This window comes from Podarcis tiliguerta (assembly GCF_965153285.1).
Source record: "Podarcis tiliguerta genome assembly, chromosome: 1".
In the NCBI taxonomy this organism is placed as follows: Eukaryota; Metazoa; Chordata; class Lepidosauria; order Squamata; family Lacertidae; genus Podarcis; species Podarcis tiliguerta.
Genome location: NC_139534.1, coordinates 76691814 through 76704252, shown reverse-complemented (window position 1 = coordinate 76704252; position 12439 = coordinate 76691814). Strand labels below are relative to the sequence as shown.

Genomic DNA, 12439 nt, shown 5'->3' with positions numbered 1-12439 from the left:
TATAATGGTAGAATTAAATGTAACACCTCTGCCTTAACTATACAGTCAAACCTCGGTTGTCAAATGTAATCCATTCCGGAAGCCTGTTTGGCTTCCGAAATGTTTGACAACTGAGGCGCGGTTCCGGTTGGTTGCAAAAGCTTCCTGCACTCAAGCAGATTATAGTGAAGGGGTGCTTTGTGTTTTAGTGGGTGTCTAAAAGAGAATTGCTGCACCATTCCCTGTCACCACAAGGGGGTGCCTATTTCTACTCTTAGTTCAACAAGAGCTTTTTCAGAATTATTTTAAAAATCTAGATGCTGTCAAGTTAATATAGGAGATTATCGTTACGTGGAAAATTATGTTTGTTATGCAACATATACTGCTTGTAGGTGAAGATTTTGAGTACACTTGATGGGCCTTCAGTGAAATGATTTATCAAAAAACATTAATAATGTGGAAGTATTCCTACAGAAAAGGAAGGAAGGAAACATTGATCAGAAAATGATCACTTTTAGTATTGTATACATGGTATACAAATCCATTTTTTGAGCACCAAATAATGTTATTTATTTAAACACACATCTTTAAAGGAAAATAATTACTTCAAGAAAACAAAATTAAAAAGGCTGGTGCTTTTTTAAAAGGTATGTTGGACCAGGAGAACCTCTAAAAAACTTCAGTTACAAAATCTGAGCTCTCCACACATTGAACATTATGGACCCCATCCTTATTTGTCTCTCCTTCCTTGCCTCCCTAAATACAGATGAACCTATCACAATCTGATGTCCTTAAGTAGAGAGCAGGTGCAAATGAAATGTGTGTTTGATTCAAGAAATGGTTTATAACAGTTCTGATGAATCAAATTAATCGGCCAAGATAAAAAGAAGAAGCAGAGATTCCTTAGGATCTCTTACCAGATTTAAGGGATATAAAATTCCCGCCAAGTACTACCTGTTTGCCAGTTGGCTAGTCTCAGTATATGGTACAAACCACATATTCTAGGATCACAATTTGGCTCGTGCCAACATGGAAGTGACTTTTGTGTTGAAATTACTGTCTTGTCCATGGGTTTTATGTGTGTCAGTCCCATATAAATGTAAACTGTTGCAGGTACGCCAAGGTAAACAGTGGAGGGGAATGGATTCAGTGCCCTGGTCCGGCACTGGCTCCCTGTTCAAATCATCCCTCTGACTGTTTTAAACTAAAAACAACTTCAAGTCCATAGGAAATGTAATCATGGATCTCCTGGCATCTTGTCTAGTTTGGTCCTCACCTGAAACATCTTGAATTTGAGGCTGCTGATTTTTACTCTGACAGTTTCAAAAGCACATTGTAAAAAAACCACGCACACACACAAATAAAAATTCTATCCTGCAAAAGGTTTAGAAAATGATTATCAAAGGAACCCTTTAGCAACCAGTGGTCTAGCAAACACACTGCTTGCCCATCCCATGTTTCTGCAAATAAAGTAGTGCAAGACTTTGCTTTTCAATGTTTCTTGTGCTAATATTTGCAAAGCAAATGACCTTTACCTGAAACTGCATTTGGAATACATTTTATTTCCAAGAGAGTTTATTTTAAATGATTGTGAATCCTTTCATCAAAGGAATGTCTTCGGTCAAGAAAATATATGCATATGTACATTCAATTGAATTGGGGAAAATTATAGGCTTCCTATAGATGGTTGTCTGATTTGTTAGGGTAGCTTTGCACATGCACTTGCAGACAGATGCCTGTGCTTTGTACAAGTTTTGCTTTTTTTTGTTTGTTTGTAGCTCCATCTAGTGGTGGATGATTTCGTTAATATATTTGCATATGCCTGTGAAACTCAAGTGTTGTACGGCAAACCTGTTACTGTCAGATAGCATTGCAGTTTCCTATTCTTGAACGTGAAACCCTCAGGAACAAAAATAGATGAAAAATTCAGCATCACTGTTTCTACCACAGACTGGTAGTTTCCTAACTTGTGGCTTGCCTGCAGAGCATAATTATAACTAGTAAATCCAACATAGCAAATGCTGACTGCAGTTACTGAACTGTAACTACTACCACTTAAAATGTTTGCATTTTTCTACTGTTTGTTTCGTATATTGTAGTTCTTATTAGCTATTTTAATTGCTGTAAGCTGCTGTGAATGCAGTAACAGGACAGAATATAAATCTGTGAGTAAATAAACAGAAGTGGTGCTGTGGGTTAAACCACAGAGCCTAGGACTTGCTGATCAGAAGGTCGACGGTTCGAATCCCCACGATGGGGTGAGCTCCTGTTGCTCGGTCCCTGCTCCTGCCAACCTAGCAGTTCGAAAGCACGTCACAGTGCAAGTAGATAAATAGGTACCGCTCCGGCGGGAAGGTAAACGGCATTTCCGTGCATTGCTCTGGTTCACCAGAGGCAGCTTAGTCATGCTGGCCACATGACCTGGAAGCTGTACACTGGCTCCCTCGGCCAATAAAGCGAGATGAGCACCGCAACCCCAGAGTCAGCCATGACTGGACCTAATGGTCAGGGGTCCCTTTACCTTTACCTTTATCTAGCGTGAATGGTGTGTTATGCACTTTATTGGATAGAAATTAAACCAACATAGTGTGAAAAAATGGAAAACAGTCAGTCAATCTTAGTTTTTCCAAGCAGCGCCCATAAGCATCTGTTTGACACTTTAGCTAATAATACTACTCTATATGTGCATCCTTACTTATGTGACTGAGATAACACATATTATTTCATTGTGTGGGCTTTGTTTTTGTAAACAATTCCAGTGTTAAGTAGACGGTATATGTTTCAGCAATTATCTTGGTGCTCATGAAAGAGTTTCTAGGTTAAACATTAACAGATGCAGAGAAATAATTATACTCCACAATTGCATTGGTTTCCTGGATTGGGCCAAAGGTCTGTATAGTCCAATACTCCTTCTCTACCAGCAGCCAGCGAAGCTAGACTCCCTCTCTCTGGCTCTGTGCCTAATAAAATGACAGATTGATAGTTACTCATATCCATTGGCAAGCCCCTTGGACTGTTAGATTAATGACTGAATATGAGCTTGTTGGTGTTTTGGGGATAAGTAAATGTCATATTTGCTTAGAAGCAATTGAAATCAAGATATTGTAGCAGTGGGGCAGGGAAACGCAGTGTTGATTTTGGACTTTTTAATTTGATATATAAGCTCATATTCTTGTTTGCCCCAGAGGAAGGCAGCATTCCAGTACTGTGTTGCAATGACGCAATTGGATAACATCTCAAAAACTGTTATGGGACATAAACTCTTCCGCCTCTAGGGGAAGGGTGTTACCTTAGCGAACAATGCAGGCACCTAATACTGCTGGAAGAGGGTTGTCTGCAGTGCAAACAGATGTTTCTGTAGCATCAGTTTCACGAGACATGGCTTTTGGACATCTACAACACACGACAAGAGAAAACGAGGAAGCCACATTTCTCACTGCAAGAGAAATAATATCGCTGTGCACATCTGCACAATTAGATGTGCCCCAGGAAACAATCCTGGGTGTTTAACTCAGGTGTATTTTCAAAGTACCCATCATGTGCCTTGCAGGGGGAAAGCATGCAGTAGCAGCTGGTGTGGTTGAGTAGTACAGCATAGCATCACTGCAGCTTGGACAGTGCTGGGGTGGAACAGGGTGGCAGCAAGGTCAGGGCTGTACCTGTGTAGATGCACGGACAGGTGGGAGTGCCTCCAGGTTGGTTCTGCTGGCATATCCGCCACCCTACTCCACCTCAGCACTCTCTGGGTAAGCTGCAAGAATACTGGTGTAAAGAGGAAGCTCCATGGCTCTGCCCTATCACACAACCTTCTCCCCATGCCAGTCAGCTTTGGTTTTCATATGTTGAAAACAGCATGTCTCGGAGTGCCAGATGATGGGGACAATTTGTTTCATGCCCTCTTTGAGACTACCCAGAAGCGATGGCTGGCTACTGAGGAAAACATAGGCCACATTCACATCCTACACTGAAAGCACCACTATACAAATTGAACAGCCATAGCTTCCCCCCAAGAATCCTGGGAGTCGTGGTTTGTTAAGGTTGCTGAGAGTTGTTAGGAGACCCCTATTCCCCTTACAGAACTACAGTTTACAGAGTGGTTTAACAATCAACCCTTTTCTACAAGGATCTCTGAGAATCGTTGCTCTGCAAGAAAGGGGTCTGCTAACAACTCTCAGCAACTTTAACGAACTACGGTTCCCAGTATTCAGATTGTTTAAAGGGGTATCATAGCACTTTAAATGTATAGTGTTAATGTGGCCATAATGCTAAACTAGGTGAACTTTTGTTTAGAATCATAGAATCATAGAGTTTGAAGAGACCACAAGGGGGGTTGGACTCGATTTGGCCAGGTATTTTCTTTGGCCAGGTATTTTCAATAGTGGTTCCTAAAGCATGTCAGTTGCACATCTCTCATTTGTTTCCAGGTATATACCCCACTTCTGAGCATCGCTCATGGTGTCTATGCTGAAAGTGCCTCTACTCCACAAAATGTGGAGCAGCACTTCTTTGAAAAAAAGCAGTGATGAGGCTTGCCATTAATTCCTTGATGCAAATGTTGCAACACCCTCCTTCTACTCATGTAACCCCTATAATAGTCTTTTCTTGCTTGGCCGCTGCTCACTTTCTGAAATGGGAGGAAAATTGTGGTTGTCTTTTGCAAGAAATCTTGTGAAACGAGAGGTTGGAGCAAAAACCACTGATATATCAGGCAGACAGAAGGAGTTGCACACTAGCCTTGGTTAATTGGCAGAAGCATGTTGCCCTGATTTAAACTGAGGAGCAAAGAACAGTTGCTTCCAGGATTAATTAAGTAGGTTTTGAAAAAGGTTTCTTCCTCCCCACAAGGGCACTTAAAAGTGAGAAGAGGGGCTGGTATGAAAACAGCTTGAGAGAAGCAGCAGAACAAATGTGTACAAATTCTTTGCTGTGTCTTGGTGTACAGATAATAACAGGAGGCTTGAAAAAAAATTACAGTACGAATGCCCTTTTGTCAGCTGGCATGTGCTCCACTGTCATTCTCAGAATGGCAAGTATCTGTGTTTTTACTGGCAACTAGATAGGAAAGTGAGCCAAAATATTTGTTACAGCCAAAACAAACCCAGTGGCCAAGATAAACCATTGCAGCCACATGTTCTCAGATCCCTCGCTGATCTATCTTGGGTCATGGGAAATTTTGTGAGGCCTCACTTACAGGTCTGTCCAAGCAAAGTTCTGGCAGGCAGCAATTTTGGTATCTTGAGGTTAGAAGGAATTGAATTCTTCTTGGTTTGTAAATATCTGAATATATCTATGACCTTGTATGCCTCTGCAAACCTTAGGGGGCCACAGGTGCTTGTTCTGAAACTGATTGACCCACCCAGGGGAGTTGCCTTGCCATAGATACCAGAAATCAACACAGCCAAGCAACGTAAAGAGGGGATATAAACAAGATCCTTGTGTATCTCCATCTTCTCTTTCAACTGAGTATGCCAAACCCAGCCTTACTCATGTGTAACACAAGCTGTAAATGTGCAACTAGTGATGCATTAAAAAAAAGTGGATTGGGATGTAAGTTTGAATGCACATCAGAAAGCGCATCCCATTCGCACAGTGCAGCTCAGACTACATCTTCTCTTGGATGTGCAATGTCTGACTGTAGTTCCTAAGCCCAGCATGTGATAACATGCATGTGAAACCTGCACAGGGTACATACGGGGCACCCGACTTTTCACAGCAGTGCTAATTTTTGTTTTATACAAATGTAATCACATCAATTTTACAACCAGTTCAACTCTGTCTCCACCTAAGTATGTGTGTGAACATCTGATGATTCACAGGACATTGGAAAATATGGATGAGCTCCTTAATTACACCCTGGGCCAGAGGGTACAGGTTTCTGAATGTAAACACTAGGAGGTGCTTCCCAATTGCTTGCATCTGCAAGAGAACTTTAAAGGAGCAGCGTCACCCAGCTATCAGTTGATGTCCCTTCCCCCTTAAAAATTCAAGGATTTGTGAGCAAGGCCAACCGTATAATGAAGTGTGCGTCTTGGCAAATTGCACTTTCCATCTGCTGTCTGTGAAGCTGCCTGTTGTCACCAGCATGGTTGGCTGGCAGCCGACTTTTCTGCCTACTGTGATTACTGTTGCGGTGGCAGCAGTGGTGGCAGCAACTGTGACTCGCCCTCATTCACCCTAGAGTCTTTCTACTGTTAATGGAAAGCAGCTGGCAGTTGTGCTCTTCAGACCACCACAAATGGGGCCCCCCTGATCAGAATAAGGCATTGCAGGTAAGCTGGCCCCAGAGAATGCCTGTGCCACTGCTGCATTGCATCAATGGTGGTAAATGCTATTTCTGTGACTGCTCCTTCCCTCATCCGCACGCCTGATCTCCTGTTTCAGACATCATGATATGCAATGTTTACCTGCTGGTATATCACGATGCTGAAAACCAGATATCGCTCAGCCCTAGTCTGTTTTTTAGTATACCTAAAATCCATTGCTTATTAGGGGCTACCGCACATTTTGTTTTTTAAATAAATGCTTTGCAGAGGTAACTACCATAGAGTTATCAAAAATTTTCAAAAGCAGGGGGTCTGTGACTTCACTTTTGAAAATTAGGGGGTCCTCAGTAATTAGCTAATTGGGAACCATTGATCTAGAGGATGAAAGCCCATACTGAATATGTGGTTGTTGAAGTAGGTCACAAGTTGAGTTTGAATATGTTAGATTTGTTTGGGTGGAGATAAGAATGTAGCAGTGCTTGTGAAGCAAGATAGAGCGTGGATTTGCTTGAGTGCTGAGTAACATGAGCAAGATTCTGATGTGTGTCTGGTGCCCCTTGTGATGGATGCTTCATATCAGTCTCATTGTTCATGTCAATATTGTCTGGAAAGCATCAGTTGTACATTTCCACCTGCCACTTTAGATTGAGAGTATATTTAATCTTTGCTTAGGGTGAATGCCTTTTATATTCATCTCTATACATTCTCATCATGCTCTTTCCCTCCCTTTCCCCCTTGTACTCATCTTGCTGTAAATGTTGGGTTGCTGAAGCTTAGGGGTTTTTAAAAGGGGAGGAATATAAATAATAATGATACCATACCACCTACCTGTCCATGAATGTATATGGCATTCTATAGAATTTAGTAAGCCAAAAAAATAAGTGTCTAACCCAATGGTATTTAACAACTACAACCTGATCACATATACCCCCCTTTCAGGCAAGATACTCAAAAAGACATGGTGATGCAGCCGCAGACATTCCTGAATGAAAATGATTATATAGGCCCATTCTACTCTGGGCTCAGGAGTGAATCTGACTTGCTTGCCCTGATGAATGAACTGTTATCAGAAGAGGGATGTAGGGAGTGTGATCCTGTTCCTCTTGCTAGACATCTCTTTGGTCTTTGTTCTTTGGTCTTTGTTCTCTTTGGTCTACCATGGCTCCAGAAGGTAGCATTGGTTGAGTGTTTCTCAGCCTCCTCCCTCTGAGCTAACCTTTTAATATTGGCTTTAAAGGAGGATGAAACAGCTTCATAGAGGAGACAGCTATCAATGGCTATTAACCATGATGACTATGCTTTGCCCCCACATATGGAGGCAGAAATGCTTCTGGATACAGTGCTGGAAACCACAGCAGGGGAGAGCAATCCTGTGCTTGAATACTGCTTGCTGGTTTCCCACAGTGAGAACAGAATTCTGGACTAGATGGGCCATTGGCCTGAGATAGCAGGCTCTCTTTATCTTCTTACAGGGTGTCACACAGCACTACTGTTCAAGTTCTATTTAACATCTGCATGGAGCTGTTGTGGGTGGTCATCTGGAGCGAGGTATCATTGGTATGCCAATGATACCCAACTCTACTTCTCTGTAACATCTGAACTGGGAATGGCAGAGAAGCCTCAGGTCTGGGTGCAGTGGTAGGCTGGATGAGGGCTAATAAGCTGAATCCTGGCAAGATGGAGCCTTTGTGGGTGAGTGGTTTCCAGGTTTAGGAGGTAGTTAACTTGCCTGCCCTAGATGGTGCAAGTGTGTTGTTTGGGGGTGCTCCTGGATTCAGATCTGTCATTGGAGGCACAGGTGTCTTGTTCTCAACATCAATTGGGAAGAAAGCTGCGACCAGGATAGTTTGACCACAATTACCATGCATTGGTAACCCCAAGGTTGGATTAGTGCAATGTGTTCTATAAGTGGGGCTACCATTGAGGATGATCCAGAGACTGCAGCTGGTGTAGAACAGATTATTTGTAGTGGCAAACTACCAATGGCATAGAACACCCTGCTTGTAGGATTTCCACTGACTGCCAATCTGCTATGGGCCAAATTCAAGGTTTGGCACCAATATATAAGGTCCTATGTCACTGAGGACCAGGTTACTTGAGAGACTGCCGTATCCCTTATATATCCAGTAGGTCACTGTGGTCTGCAGGAGAGCTTCTCCTGCAAGTTCCAAAGATCTCTGCACTTTCTGTAATCAAGTGAAGATATATTTGTTCTGACGAGCTTTCTGAGCTGGATGAATAGGTCTCTGCCACGGGCGTCTACTAGGTACTGCTTTTACATTTTATCTGCTGTTTTCTGTGGGTTTGTTTTATTGCATTTTGCCTGTTGCCTTGAGACGTGTGCGGAAGATTTTCAGGGTCCAAAACTCTGAAACAATTGGCTTAGATCCTAATGCTAACAAATCTCACTTGGTGAAGGCTGAACTGCAGTGTAATCAAACTCAAGTGCAATTTGAACTTTGTAACCTTTCCAGCATTTCATACCGGGGCCCCTCAACAGTGTTAAAAATAAATTAGCACGACTTGGTCAGTTCAAAAGGCACAGTAACATTAAACAACTTGGCTTAGAAGAACAGGACTTGATCTCGCTGACTAATGAAGAGAGCTGAAAACTCTACTTATATACCGTATATGGCTGTATGATTTCAACGTGATTAATAATAATTACAATGTCATTTACGTTATCTTTTCTGAATGTGGTGTTTGTTTGAATTGCTTTCTGTTGGAGCAGGCTTTCTGCTGATTTTGTTAAATATTGAAGCATTGCAACTAAATACACAGTGGGACAGAAAGGCTGGCTTTGGGGGTTTCTGCTAACTCGTCTCCAGAATGTCAGTGCACATACTTCCCTTTTCACCTCCATACACTCCATTACATTGCGTCAGCTCTGAGGGTTAGGGTTTGAGACAGCTCTCAAGATACTGGTGCTGTTGCAAGATCAGAGCTAGATCCGTATTTGTGATAAGCAGGAGATTGTTCTCAATGCTACGCATAAATAGTCTGGGGTGTGTGTGTCTCCTTGTGTAATGAAAAGTGAGATACAGTGGTACCTCGGGTTACATACGCTTCAGGTTACATACGCTTCAGGTTACAGACTCTGCTAACCCAGAAATATTACCTCGGGTTAAGAACTTTGCTTCAGGGTGAGAACAGAAATCATGCTCTGGCGGTGCGGCGGTAGCAGGAGGCCCCATTAGCTAAAGTGGTGCTTCATGTTAAGAACAGTTTCAGGTTAAGAATGGACCTCTGGAACGAATTAAGTACGTAACCCGAGGTACCACTGTAAATATATAGGCAATAAATTAATGAGTCCATGCTGCTGCCATTTCAGTGAAAGGCTTGCTGCATGCTACAATACTGTACATTGGATCTGTCCACTAGAGGGAAATGTGATCAAGAACAGCAAGCCAGTGGAATTCAACAGACTGCATATTTTGTTTGAGATTTTCCATTGTTTGATTCCTTAAGGTAGTAAAACCAATATTGTCTCTTCAGTACTTGTTTTCTGGCTAAGCCTGAAAAGGGATAACAGAAAAACAGGCCGGTTATTTCATTTTTAGCATACCTGAGCTTTCAATTTTATTTCGAATCTCTCCCCACCATGAGGTCATTGGAAGTTTATTTGCCCCTGGCCATACAGAAAAATGGGTGCATGCAGTTTCATCTCTGTTCATTTCAAACAAGCTGGGAGATACTAGGCCTGAAAACCGACTCTAGGCAAAAGTCGCTTTGTTCTTAATCTTCCTCAGCTGAATATTTTTTTAAAAGGGGGGTGCAGGTGGGCAACACATTATAACCTCATTATTATGGAGATAAATTTTGAAGCTCTGTTTGACCTAAGATATGTCTTACTCAATCCCAATGGCATCTATCATTATGCAATCCAGTGAACATATATTTTAACAAGTACCAAGTTCTTAAAGTTTGTTATGTTTTGATATCCTTTCTATTGAAATTCCTACCTAGAAACCACCAGCCAACATAGCACTAATGGATAATAGGTATCATGTGGTTTTAGGACCCTGGGTTCTATTTTTAATTAGGTTTTTTAGGTATATACATACATACATACATACACAAACACACACATTGTAGAAGTATTATTTTTTACAATAACAGTACGGTAATAACTTTTGTATGGCATTCATTTATGGGGGGGGCATGTATACCGCCACCTTGAGCTCCTTGGAGAAAAGGTGCAATAGAAGTCTAATAAACAAATAAAATGAAAGTGGCATTGTACAGTGGTACCTCGGGTTACATATGCTTCAGGTTACACACTCCGCTAACCTAGAAATAGTGCTTCAGGTTAAGAACTTTGCTTCAGGATAAGAAGCCTGCTCCGGTGGCATGGCGGCAGCAGGAGGCCGCATTAACTAAAGTGGTGCTTCAGGTTAAGAACAGTTTCAGGTTAAGAACAGACCTCTGGAACAAATTAAGTACTTAACCCGAGGTACCACTGTACTTCGTTATGTTTCATACTCACTATCCCATTTCCTATTCCAGCAATGTGAAAGAACATGGGTTCTTTCAGCCCAGTTGTCACCATCGATCTTAGCAGGATGCTGACTGGGTGAGATAAACCCCACCATCATGATTGTTAATATTCACACACTTTCTCCACCTGTAGGGGATCATGTCACAGTGAAACAGCTCCCATACAGCTGGGTGTGCTTGTGAAGCGGAGCTCAAAGAGCAATGGAGGACTGGGACATGAATGTCTCAACGTTCCTCCTTCATTCATGTTCTAGGCATGTGATAGTGCCTCCTGAAGATTTGTGACTCAGTGATCTTTTCTGTAGGGGCTCTGCCAGGACAAGGGACTGTTGCACATCCCTGTCATAATATTCAATGACCTCTGTTTGTCTCAGTTGTTTTCCTCATAGGTCTTCCCTCCCTGTAAGCTTATTTTTCAGACTATGCCGCTTACAAAACAATTTCTTATGCAGTTTGAAGCTCATCTAAGATACCACATAGCAAGGCTAGACTGTACTATTAGATTAAAAGCTAATGCTTAGAGTATGTTGAGTAGATATGTACTCAAAGAAAGTCTTTGGAGTTGACTAAACACTGTGGCCTTGTGACAACAAAGCCATGGACAAGTTCATGACCAAACTACACTCTGCCTGACTTCATTCATCAGTTCAAGTTTTGTAGACTGAAACTTGAATTGACCCTAGCCATCTGGCTATATATTTCTTAGTTTTCACATTGACAAAACTTGTGGGCAGACTTCACATACTACTCTTTGTCCAGAAAGATCAAGTTGAAAGGAGATGGTGGTCAGTTAAGACTGATGGGTTGACAGACTAAGGGAATAAAATATGGTTTGGCACAGAAATTTAGCCAAGAAAAAAAGAAAGAAAAACAAAACTATTCTGAACTGACGTGTCAGATTTCCAGTAGTTCTAGAGAAATTATGGGGCTTTGCTCTCTCCTTTCTTTGAGCACTGCTGCCCATCTTTTAACACAGCAATCCTTGTGGGCCAGCATAGGTTCTTACTTTAAAGTTACCACATGGACTTCCAGATCCAACTCCTGCTGCATTCCAGTTGGGAAGCCAATTGTGATTTAATGGATAACCCACCCAAAACCACAGCATATTAAATAAGCATCCCTGCTTGCAAAGGAACAATTAGGAGCTCACTCTAAGCTCCTAGTTTTTCCTTTGTAGCTGTGTTTGTACCTCACCTCACCTGACAGCAGGTGGGCGTCATCAGGACTTTGGTCTTTCAAATTTCAGTGGCACCCTGTAGGGGGCCAAATATCAAAGGAGGGCATAAGAGAAAGGGGAATCTTTTCTGTATTTTTCTGTGGACTCCCCTGACCTCCTCCAAACTTTGGCCCAAATCAGAGTTTTCCTATTAGACTTTAAAGTCCATACCAGCTTGGGACCAGTTTGTCTAAAGGATTGCCTTGCTCCATACTTGCCCACTTGACCACTTCAAGCTGTGGAACTTGCACTTCTACAAGTTCCATATAATGTTCATTCCACAGTTAGAAGTCGTATCTTTTCATGTGGTGGGCACCCTTGCTATACTGTGTTAGATGCCTGCTTAAGAAAAAATATTATTTCAGCAATCCTACTCAGACATATAATTTAGTTACATATACTTGTTTTTTAAAAATTGCTGATTTTATCTGTGGTGTCATTATTTTATATACGCTGTTTAGCTATTCTTTAAAAATAAGAGAGA

The 12439-nt window shown here is 41.8% G+C and overlaps 1 protein-coding gene across 18 annotated transcripts in view; it reads left to right on the top strand.

Moving 5' to 3' along the window:
* NAV2 (neuron navigator 2) overlaps positions 1-12439 on the top strand; it is a 517389-nt gene that overhangs the window by 406492 nt on the left and 98458 nt on the right. The gene's annotated exons all lie outside the window — the stretch shown is intronic.